We start from the raw sequence: 12,221 nt of genomic DNA, 5'->3' as shown, positions 1-12,221 counted from the left end.
AGTTATATGCACACATGTCTATATAGAAACCAATCCCACCAAAGATGTACAAAATGTGTCATTTAATAGAAATATATTTAGTGAATAATATGACAAAAATATGGCTTGTTATTTTAGAAATAATTATTAATAAACAAGAAACTTACCAGATAATGATCTAAAGACTTCCCCAAGATAAAGTTATAGTTTCACACCCATTCTAGATGTAAGAATGTTTTTTGTTACTCTAGGAAAGAAAAATATTGCATATCTCTCATCACATATTTAATGTATCTAAGCATTAAACTAATCACCTAACAAGTTTTTTTCTACTATCTTTTACTTTCTAACAATTTTCCTTTCTCTCTTGATAAAGTTACTCTTCAACAATCATATCTTCCAAAAAGTCAAGTTGGAAACAAAAAACCAAACAAAATAAATGGCATGCAATCTTGTTTCTTTAAGCAAAGAGTAGAGTCTCCCAATTTCATCATTCTGATGTGATGCTTACTCAGTATATTTCCGAGAATGTGTAATATGAATGATCTAGACTCAAAGTCACATTTAGGAACGTTTCAGCCAAACCCAAAGCGCAACTTATTCCTACTCAGTCTCCGTGGGAAATTAGAAGAGGTCAAATGATAGATAGGCATTAAAAATGTAGTAGCAGTTGGAGGACTTGTAAAAGGAGAAATATCATTTAAAAATGGTTCTGAATCTTCCATATATTATGAAGTTATCATGTAAAAATCACAGAAAATTAAGAAACAGAAAGGAACCCCAGTACATGATATATGAAGGGATATTTGGCAGTTGATTTCAAATGATATATTTATTTATTTATTTAGGATTCCTTTGCCTTCTTTTCCCTCATTTCACCTTGCAGGTCTTTCTTCTGTTAGTTGTTTTCTTGTCTTGTTTGCTAGAATACACTTGAGATACGCTTTGATCATATCTATTTTCCCTGAAGATGTATAGCTTAAAAATGTCATTTGCTCCTTATTCATATTGGAGAAAAACAAACAAACAAGCAAAAAACTGATGACTACATGCATCCTTATCCCTTCTAGAAATTGGAAATTTAATGTCCTCCCTTTATACAGTGACACAAAATCTTATTTTGAACCATGGCATAACCTGCTCTCTATTGATTAAAATTGTAGAGAAATCGTTAATCTCTCACATATTCAATATGATAAAGTTGATTTACTATGCATTTTTTAATTAAAAATATTTTCTAAATTTTAAGTATCTGGGCATTTTCCAGTAATTTGGAAGCAGAAATTGACCATACCTTTTCTTTACTTATTGTACAACGTTATTATTGAGCCATAATCCTACACAAAGTGTGTGGCTTTTAAGCAAGCCATTAACATTCTATTTCATTTCTGATGGGCTAGAAGTCCTGACTGCTTTTCTGCATGCTGAAAGAAATATGTGTACTTTATACTCTTTGAAAGTTAATTTTGAGGTCTCTGTAGTTAGATATACGTTCTGATGTCCAGCGAAGCTTTCACGGCTTCTGAATACCGCCTCTGCTCAGCCTGACTTGACAGATACTGGGGAACGTGTTCTCCATAGCATTCTGCTCCATCTGTGTAAGACCCAGTAGTGATGTCTTTCGGCTTAGAAAAAACAGCGTGAACAACTGCACTCAAAATGCTACCCAGTGCCGGAGACCCGGGTTCGATTCCCAGTGCCTGCCTGTGAAATAAATAAATAAATAGATAAATAAATAAATAAATAAATAAACAAATAAATAAACAAACTACATACAGTGACATCCGAGTAAAGTTCACATATTGGAAAAATCATAGAATTTACCATTGGCAAGCCTAGAGTGATATTTACAAACTGCATATCTATTTAAAAGAGAAAAACCTGTTTATTAAGTGTTTTGAAATAGAATAGTGTTTGTAAAGAAGGATTTCGAAAATTCTAAACATATTCCATGTATTCAGCTCTGCATTAGAAACTCTAATTTGAGAAAACAACTTTATGTTGAAGTGTTTACGTTCGTATTTTTTTTTAATTAAGAAGATTGAAATAGTAATAAAATTTTCAAAAATCTCTGATTTCAGAAATTATTTTATGCATGTGACTGGAGAAATTCCAGGCTCCCAAGCAGGAGAAGGACGGGGCTGGAGCAGTGAGAGGTGGCCTCGGGCTTGAGGAGAACCTACTGGAGAGTTGGAGGGGAATTGTGTCCTGTGGTTTGGGCCGCTCTGGGATCAGGATGCAAAGGGTTAGGGACCTGCAGCGGCACTAGCAGCAACTGAATCCTAGGAAATACCTGGTGCTAGGTCGGCGCTGTCGGGAGCTGGAGCAGATAGCGTAAATTGCATATGCTTCGGTAGGTGCAGACTAAGTCGAAGACTTCAGCGGTACGAAGGTTGCTCAGGAGGGTTTTGGACTCCCACCCGGACGACTATCGGGCCGCCCAACTCACCATCGTTCTGGAAGATGAGGGCAGTTAAGGTAGAGGTGCCCCTACCCCAGGCAATGCTGGGATTTGCCTCTAGAGAAGGAGGAACTGCCCCAGTCCAGAGGGACTTGCAACACTCCCAGAACCCAGCAGCCCAGGCTCGGCGAGGGGCCCCGGGTGCAGGACAACTAGCGAGCACCCCAGGGTGGACGTTGAACCGGAGCCACCCTGAGTCCAGAAGTGGCTGCAATGCAGATTAAGGTCGAAGAGAATTTTGTCTTCAAAGAAGAGGGCCTGGATTAGAGTTGGGTTTCTCAGGGTGCCGCGTCCTCTTTTTCCTCCCCGGTTTGACACAGTTCCCTGGAAGGGAGGGCGGTAGGCAAGGCCTTCAACGCCCCAAAAGAGGACGAGGCATAAAATGGTGTAATAGAAAAATACTGGGATTAACGACACTAATTGTGTGTTTCTTGTTGCTGGTTGTGCTCCAAGCATTATATCAAAACGAATCAGAAAGCAAAAGAATTGGAAAAAATGATACAAATTGTACAAATTGCAAAACCTTGTTAATGACTGTTTGGAAAAAATTAGGTTGGGACGCCCCCATTAAGCAAGTCATGCTGCAGATACAGCAGGCAGAAGTGCTTTTAGAACAAGTCACAGAAAAGTACCCCATAGAAAGTAAACACTTACAATTAAAAAACCCTGCATTGAGCCATCCTGGAAATTTACTCCCCACCACGGCACCGGTCCATTGCTATAAAACAATAAAAAATCTAAGTAAACAATGTAACCTTCTAATCAAAACAAGCTAACCTTTAACCAGATTAAAATAGGTCTTGACATATTGCCTCACCTGTAGAATAATAGGAAAAGAAAGTCTAAACTCAGAAAACTGCAAACACAATGTCTGTGGTTTAAGCCAATATCTTGCTGCTATTAAAATCTTGTGTAAGTGTTCCTAAGAAAATCAAAACGTGTACTTTCGCTTTGCTTCCCTGAACCTGTAACTTTACCTAAAATGTAAGCCATGACACAACCATGATTCTGTGATACCTGTTTCCTTGCCAAGAATAAGGGTATAAAATCAGTTAAGCAAAAATAAATCTAAGCAACTCTTCTCAGAAAAGAATTCTCTAAGCTGTCTCTTGGTGTTCTTCTCGCGCCGACGACCCTCCACACCTTCAAGCCCGTTCCCTCTGCTGCGGCTGGACCGCGGCATCAGGGGCCGGACAAATTGTTGTTATACCCCAACCTAGCCAGCCCCCTCTTTGACCTCCTCCCAATAAACTGATCTTTACACTAAACAGACAGACACGCAAACAAAACGAACAAACACAATAATCTATTTTAAAGACTAAGTAGAGTCCATGGACCTAGACCCTTTTTTTAAAACCAAGAAATCAAATTTCTGTCTTCTGATTCTAAGCAAGGAAGCCCAAACTTCCAAAGGATAACTTAGCTCGCATATCAGTGCACATAAATAAGGTATAATTAAACTTTGCTGAAACTATTTTAATATGACTGCTTTATTAATAGAATACAGCCCAATGACCAGAATTTAGTAATTCAGTCCTTAACATGTCCTTAAGATAAAATTTTATTCCATTAATGTTTTCCATATTTTGAAGCTATTTTTATGGTATGTGAAAAACCAGGTTGAGATGTTAACCCACTATTTTTTTCCTTTAACATTCCTTATGGCCACCAATCACTGATTTTTACTCATTTATATTTTTCTACACTTCACATACAAAAAGAAGATCATATTCTCTCCCATGTATTTCACTTCTCTTACTCCAAGCTATTGGTCTCACTGCACGTTCATTGCACTGGTGCTTAATGTGTCCATCTAACTAAATTTGGGCCATGGAATGTGAACAAAAGTGACTCCTGTTATTCCTAGGTGGAAATTGTGAAAGAACAGCATGTGCTTCATCATGATCTGGTCCCCAGATGGATGATGTTGTGGAGCAGCATCTCCTGTCTGCCCACAATGGACGTGGGACAGAATTGAGAAGTAAAACCACTGCTGTGTCACTGAAATCTAACATGGAGTGCCCTGTCTGATGAACAAGCAAATTTTGAAAAAAAAAATAAAAGTAGTAATAATATATATAGAGAGAGACACAAAATGTGCATAGATTTTGGGGAAAGACATAATTTTATAAGTATTTTATTTCCTCAAACCTGAATCTCAAAAGCTAACTTTACTTCTATGCTGTTCTATCTTTGATTCTTACTCTAAAATGAATTTAAAAGCTGCAAATCATGTGTATGAGTTTCTATCAGACAATCACTGGACTTAAACAAGTTCATCTTTTGTTCGTCAGGTCTCCTGCTCTTCTATAGTATAAAATTCTAATTTGTAGAAACTGTGAAGCACTTTCAAGAAACAAAATAAAGTTTTCTTAATTTTTAATGTCACTTTTTTCGAGAATATGATTTCCTTGTGTTTTACACTAAAACTAAAAAAAAAAAAAAAATTGTGCTAAAATGTCCCCCTTAAATACCTGGATCTTTTGTTTCTATTCTTTGAAATAGAAAATCAATTTTAGAGGATGATCAGAAACCATGGAAACTAAAACACCATGTAATTCAAAGCAATTTTTAATCTCTCCCCTCCTAAAATTAATGTTATTTGGCTATAAGAAAATATATAAAGAATCCAAATAAATGCAACAAAATAAGGAATCATGAGGCGCATCTGATGCCTTACGTATTTTGGCAGAGGTTAGTTATAACTCAAGAATATTTTTCCCACTCAATAGGAACACTTTAAGTTATATTACTAAAAGAACAAATACTGCTTGGTGATCTTTATTCAAACTGCTTGAATCTTTTGAAGCTAAATGGCTTTATTCCAGAAAAGCAAATAAAATTTAAGCTTATTGGAGTCATAAATATGTCAAGAATCAGTCTAAATCCATCATTAAATATCACATTACAATTTGAGATGTTTCACAAATATCGACAGAATATCATCTTTGAAGTTTTAAAGATATCAAACATATTAACAGGATAAAATATATTACAAACTTTAAACCAGCTAAAACCATTCGGAATCAATTACTATCCAAATATAAGCATAACCCATGCAATTACTTTGTATTAGGATTACATTACATGAAGTACCAAATTCTACTTTAAAACTGTTCAATAAAGGAAACAAAATAGCCGATAATTGATAGAAATTTCTCTCTACATATGAAATCTTTTAATTAATTGGTATGTATAAGATCACAAAATGTTTTTAAAAATCCCGTTATATGTTAGCTCATATAACGGGAGTTATGAGTTAAAACCATCATCTGGTTTTAACTCATTAAAATTTCAATTTAATTTAACCCACTAAGAATTATTTGTGCTTAGATTGTATATATTTGACTGTCATATTGCATTTACTTTATTAAAATTATCTTTAATTTTCAGAGGGAAAAATGAAAATAATCTATAATAGAAGACTTTAACATGGTAAGAGAAAAGATACTCTCAGGTATTAAATGTATAATATTTTCAGTATTCATTTCATACTTTGTCCATGAAATTCACACTCCAAATAACCATTCATTAGGAAGTTTTACAAACGTGCATTCTAAATTTTTACTTAGAAAATAAAGTAAAATGCCTAGTTGGAAGGTAGCACCAGCTCACCTAATTGAATATCTGCATAATATTTAGTATTTACTTTAAGATTTTCATATAAGGACACCAAATTAACTGTACATGAAATGAAAAAAAAAGCAGTGACAAGAGTAATAAAGATAATAATGACCTATGCACACTTTTCATTCATTCATTCATTCATTCATTCAGCTTTTTTCCAACAAATATTGGTTTATGCCCAGTGATGTCTTGTATGCAGTAAGTAACCAATAATAATTACAGAATGAACAGATGAGTGAATACAAGATTAATGAAATTGTAATTAACTAATATAAAGCATAATTTTCAGAGTTGCATCTTTCTTGGAATGTTACCATGATCTTATGTCAATATGTCCAACACTGACCCCTACTAAAAGTTTACCAACTTTAATGGGTTCCTTCCCTCCCCTGCCATGACCTCCTTTCCTCTCATGCCCTACATAGAAACTCTCCCTACTCATTCTGCTGAGGCTCTAACAACTTTACTTTGCCACCAATGCTCTAGGTGTTCCCCAGTATAGGCATGTAATGGCTTTTGGATTGAGTTATTTAGGCAATTTGAGGAAAGGAAAAGGAAGAAAAAATGAAGGCTTTCTTTATGTATTCTGCTCACTCTATGAACTGTAGTTGTTGTGTCTTAGATAACTCATTACATATATTTTAACAGTTCATTACTTTTTGAATTTATTTAAAGTATCTTCTTTCCTGCTCCCAGGAAATATGTATTCTAACGTAGTCAACTATACATCTTTTCACTTAGGTGTTGAACTTTTTGTAGCAGGTCAAGGAAATCTTTCCTTTAACTATGGTGATAAATACACCCAGTATTCTCTTAAGAAAATAATTTTCAATTTCGTATTTAGATCTTTATTATAACTGGAATGTATTTGATTTTTTTTATTAATTAAAGAAAAAAAAAGAAATTAACACAACATTTAGAAATCATTCCATTCTGCATATGCAATCAGTAATTCTTAACATCATCACATAGATGCATGATCATCATTTCTTAGTACATTTGCATCAATTTAGGAAAAGAACTAGCAAAACAACAGAAAAAGATATAGAATGTTAATATAGAGAAAAAAATAAAAATAATAGTAAAAAAAAAGGAAAGGAAAAAGAAAAAAAAAGACAAACAAACAAACAGACAGACAACAAAAAAAAAAACCTATAGCTCAGATGCAGCTTCATTCAGTGTTTTAGCATGATTACTTTACAATTAGGTATTATTGTGCTGTCCAATTTTGAGTTTTTTATCTAGTCCTGTTGCACAGTCTGTATCCCTTCAGCTCCAATTACCCATTATCTTACCCTGTTTCTAACTCCTGCTGGACTCTGTTACCAATGACATATTCCAAGTTTATTCTCGAATGTCGGTTCACATCAGTGGGACCATACAGTATTTGTCCTTTAGTTTTTGGCTAGACTCACTAGCATAACGTTCTCTAGGTCCATCCATGTTATTACATGCTTCATAAGTTTATTCTGTCTTAAAGCTGCATAATATTCCATCATATGTATATACCACAGTTTGTTTAGCCACTCGTCTGTTGATGGACATTTTGGCTGTTTCCATCTCTTTGCAATTGTAAATAACGCTGCTATAAACATTGGTGTGCAAATGTCCGTTTGTGTCTTTGCCCTTAAGTCCTTTGAGTAGATACCTAGCAATGGTATTGCTGGGTCATATGGCAATTCTATATTCAGTTTTTTGAGGAACCACCAAACTGCCTTCCACAGTGGTTGCAACATTTGACATTCCCACCAACAGTGGATAAGTGTGTCTCTTTCTCCGCATTCTCTCCAGTACTTGTCATTTTCTGTTTTGTTGATGATGGTCATTCTGGTGGGTGTGAGATGATATCTCATTGTGGTTTTGATTTGCATTTCTCTAATGGCCAGGGACATTGAGCATCTCTTCGTGTGCCTTTTGGCCATTTGTATTTCCTCTTCTGAGAGGTGTCTGTTCAAGTCTTTTTCCCATTTTGTAATTGGGTTGGCTGTCTTTTTGTTGTTGAGTTGGACAATCTCTATAAATTCTGGATACTAGACCTTTATCTGATATGTCGTTTCCAAATATTGTCTCCCATTGTGTAGGCTGTCCTTCTACTTTCTTGATGAAGTTCTTTGATGCACAAAAGTGTTTAATTTTGAGGAGCTCCCATTTATTTATTTCTTTCTTCAGTGCTCTTGCTTTAGGTTTAAGGTCCATAAAACCGCCTTCAATTGTAAGTTTCATAAGATATCTCCCTGCATTTTCCTCTAACTGTTTTATGGTCTTAGACCTAATGTTTAGATCTTTGATCCATTTTGAGTTAACTTTTGTATAGGGTGTGAGATACGGGTCTTCTTTCATTCTTTTGCATATGGATATCCAGTTCTCTAGGCACCATTTATTGAAGAGACTGTTCTGTCCCAGGTGAGTTGGCTTGACTGCCTTATCAAAGATCAAATGCCCCTAGATGAAATGGTCTATATCTGAGCACTCTATTCAATTCCATTGGTCGATATATCTATTTTTATGCCAATACCATGCTGTTTTGACCACTGTGGCTTCATACTATGCCTTAAAGTCAGGCAGCGTGAGACCTCCAGCTTCGTTTTTTTCCCTCAAGATGCTTTTAGCAATTCGGGGCACCCTGCCTTTCCAGATAAATTTGTTTATTGGTTTTTCTATTTCTGAAAAATAAGTTGTTGGGATTTTGATTGGTATTGCATTGAATCTGTAAATCAATTAAGTAGGATTGACATCTTAACTATATTTAGTTTCCAATCCATGAACGCGGTATGCCCGACCATCTATTTAGGTCTTCTGTGATTTCTTTTAACAGCTTTTTGTAGTTTTCTTTATATAGGTTTTTTGTCTCTTTAATTAAATTTATTCCTAGGTATTTTATTCTTTTAGTTGCAATTGTAAATGGGATTCGTTTCTTGATTTCCCCCTCAGCTTGTTCATTACTAGTGTATAGAAATGCTACAGATTTTTGAATGTTGATCTTGTAACCTGCTACTTTGCGGTACTCATTTATTAGCTTTAGTAGTTTTGTTGTGGATTTTTCTGGGTTTTTGACGTATAGTATCATATCGTGTGCAAACAATGATAGTTTTGCTTCTTCCTTTCCAATCTTGATGCTTTGTATTTCTTTTTCTTGTCTAATTGCTCTGGCTAGAACCTCCAACACAATGTTGAATAATAGTGGTGATAATGGACATCCTTGTCTTGTTCCTGATCTTAGGGGGAAAGTTTTCCATTTTTCCCCATTGAGGATGATATTAGCTGTGGGTTTTTCATATATTCCCTCTATCATTTTAAGGAAGTTCCCTTGTATTCTTATCTTTTGAAGTGTTTTCAACAGGAAAGGATGTTGAATCTCATCAAGTGCCTTCTCTGCATCAATTGAGATGATCATGTGATTTTTCTGCTTTGATTTGTTGATATGGTGTATTACATTAATTGATTTTCTTATGTTGAACCATCCTTGCATGACTGGGATGAATCCTACTTGGTCATGATGTATAATTCTTTTAATGTGTTGTTGGATACGATTTGCTAGAATTTTATTGAGGATTTTTGCATCTATATTCATTAGAGAGATTGGTCTGTAGTTTTCTTTTTTTGTAATATCTTTGCCTGGTTTTGGTATGAGGGTGATGTTGGCTTCATAGAATGAATTAGGTAGTTTTCCCTCCACTTCAATTTTTTTGAAGAGTTTGAGGAGAGTTGGTACTAATTCTTTCTGGAATGTTGATAGAATTCACATGTGAAGCCGTCTGGTCCTGGACTTTTCTTTTTAGGAAGCTTTTGAATGACTAATTCAATTTCTTTATTTGTGATTGGTTTGTTGAGGTCATCTATGTCTTCTTGAGTCAAAGTTGGTTGTTCATGTCTTTCCAGGAACCCATCCATTTCATCTAAATTGTTGTATTTATTAGCGTAAAGTTGTTCATAGTATCCTGTTATTACCTCCTTTATTTCTGTGAGGTCAGTAGTTATGTCTCCTCTTCCATTTCTGATCTTATTTATTTGCATCCTCTCTCTTCTTCTTTTTGTCAATCTTGCTAAGGGCCCATCAATCTTATTGATTTTCTCATAGAACCAAATTCTGTTCTTATTGATTTTCTCTATTGTTTTCATGTTTTCAATTTCATTTATTTCTGCTCTAATCTTTGTTATTTCTTTCCTTTTGCTTGCTTTGGGATTAGTTTGCTGTTCTTTCTCCAGTTCTTCCAAGTGGACAGTTAATTCTTGAATTTTTGCCTTTTCTTCTTTTCTGATATAGGCATTTAGGGCAATAAATTTCCCTCTTAGCACTGCCTTTGCTGTGTCCAATAGGTTTTGATATGTTGTGTTTTCGTTTTCATTCGCCTCAAGGTATTTACTAATTTCTCTTGCAATTTCTTCTTTGACCCACTCGTTATTTAAGAGTGTGTTGTTGAGCCTCCACATATTTGTGAATTTTCCGGCACTCTGCCTATTTTTGATTTCCAACTTCATTCCTTTATGATCCAAGAAAGTGTTGTGTATTATTTCAATCTTTTTAAATTTGTTGAGACTTGCTTTGTGACCCAACATATGGTCTATCTTTGAGAATGATCCATGAGCACTTGAGAAAAAGGTGTATCCTGCTGTTGTGGGATGTAATGTCCTATAAATGTCTGTTAAGTCTAGCTCATTTATAGTAATATTCAGATTCTCTATTTCTTTATTGATCCTCTGTCTAGATGTTCTGTCCATTGATGAGAGTGGTGAATTGAAGTCTCCAACTATTATGGTAGATGTGTCTATTTCCCTTTTCAGTGTTTGCAGTGTATTCCTCACGTATTTAGGGGCATTCCGGTTCGGTGCATAAATATTTATGATTGTTATGTCTTCTTGTTTAATTGTTCCTTTTATTAGTAGATAGTGTCCTTCTTTGTCTCTTTTAACTGTTTTACATTTGAAGTCTAATTTGTTGTATATTAGTATAGCTACTCCTGCTCTTTTCTGGTTGTTATTTGCATGAAATATGTTTTCCCAACCTTTCACTTTCAATCTATGTTTATCTTTGGGTCTAAGATGTGTTTCCTGTAGACAGCTATATAGAAGGATCCTGTTTTTTAATCCATTCTGCCAGTCTATGTTTTTTGATTGGGGGAATTCAGCCCATTAACATTTAGTGTTATTACTGTTTGGATAATATTTTCCTCTACCATTTTGCCTTTTGTATTATGTACATCATATCTGATTTTCCTTCTTTCTACACTCTTCTCCATACCTCTCTCTTCTGTCTTTTCATATCTGACTCTAGTGCTCCCTTTAGTATTTCTTGCAGAGCTGGTCTCTTGGTCACAAATTATCTCAGTGACTTTTTGTCTGAGAATGTTTTAATTTCTCTCTCATTTTTGAAGGACAATTTGCTGGATATAGAAGTCTTGGTTGGCAGTTTTTCTCTTTTAGTAATTTAAATATATCATCCCACTGTCTTCTAGCTTCCATGGTTTCTGTTGAGAAATCTACACATAATCTTATTGGGTCCCTTGTATATAATGGATTGTTTTTCTCTTTCTGCTTTCAAGATTCTCTCTTTCTCTTTGACCTTTGACATTCTAACTAGTAAGTGTCTTGGAGAATGCCTATTTGGGTCTATTCTCTTTGGGGTGCACTGCACTTCTTAGATCTGTAATTTTAGGTCTTTCATAAGAGTTGGGAAATTTTCAGTGATAATTTCATGCATTAGTTTTTCTCCTCCTTTTCCCTTCTCTTCTCCTTCTGGGACACCCACAACACGTATATTTGTGCGCTTCATATTGTCTTTCAGTTCCCTGATCCCCTGTTCAAATTTTTCCATTCTTTTCCCTATAGTTTCTGTTTCTTTTTGGAATTCAGATGTTCCATCCTCCAAATCACTAATTCTATCTTCTGTCTCTTTAAATCTATCATTGTAGGTATCCATTGTTTTTTCCATCTTTTCTACTTCGTCTTTCACCTCCATAAGTTCTGTGATTTGTTTTTTCAGTTTTTCTATTTCTTCTTTTTGTTCCGCCCATGTCTTCTTCATGTCCTCCCTCAATTTATCGATTTTGTTTTTGAAGAGGTTTTCCATTTCTGTTCGTATATTCAGCATTAGTTGTCTCAGCTCCTGTATCTCATTTGAACTATTGGTTTGTTCCTTTGACTGAGCCATATTTTC

General features: G+C 35.0%; 1 pseudogene; it reads left to right on the top strand.

Annotated features, from left to right (window-relative positions):
- The first annotated feature begins 507 nt into the window (after positions 1-507).
- Positions 508-3,695, top strand: LOC143666130 (TCF3 fusion partner pseudogene; annotated as a pseudogene).
- The last annotated feature ends 8,526 nt before the right edge of the window (positions 3,696-12,221 follow it).

This window comes from Tamandua tetradactyla, chromosome 22, assembly GCF_023851605.1.
Source record: "Tamandua tetradactyla isolate mTamTet1 chromosome 22, mTamTet1.pri, whole genome shotgun sequence".
Taxonomy (NCBI): Eukaryota; Metazoa; Chordata; class Mammalia; order Pilosa; family Myrmecophagidae; genus Tamandua; species Tamandua tetradactyla.
The sequence above is the reverse complement of the archived record's forward strand: the minus strand, read 5'-3'. Positions and strand labels throughout refer to the sequence as shown.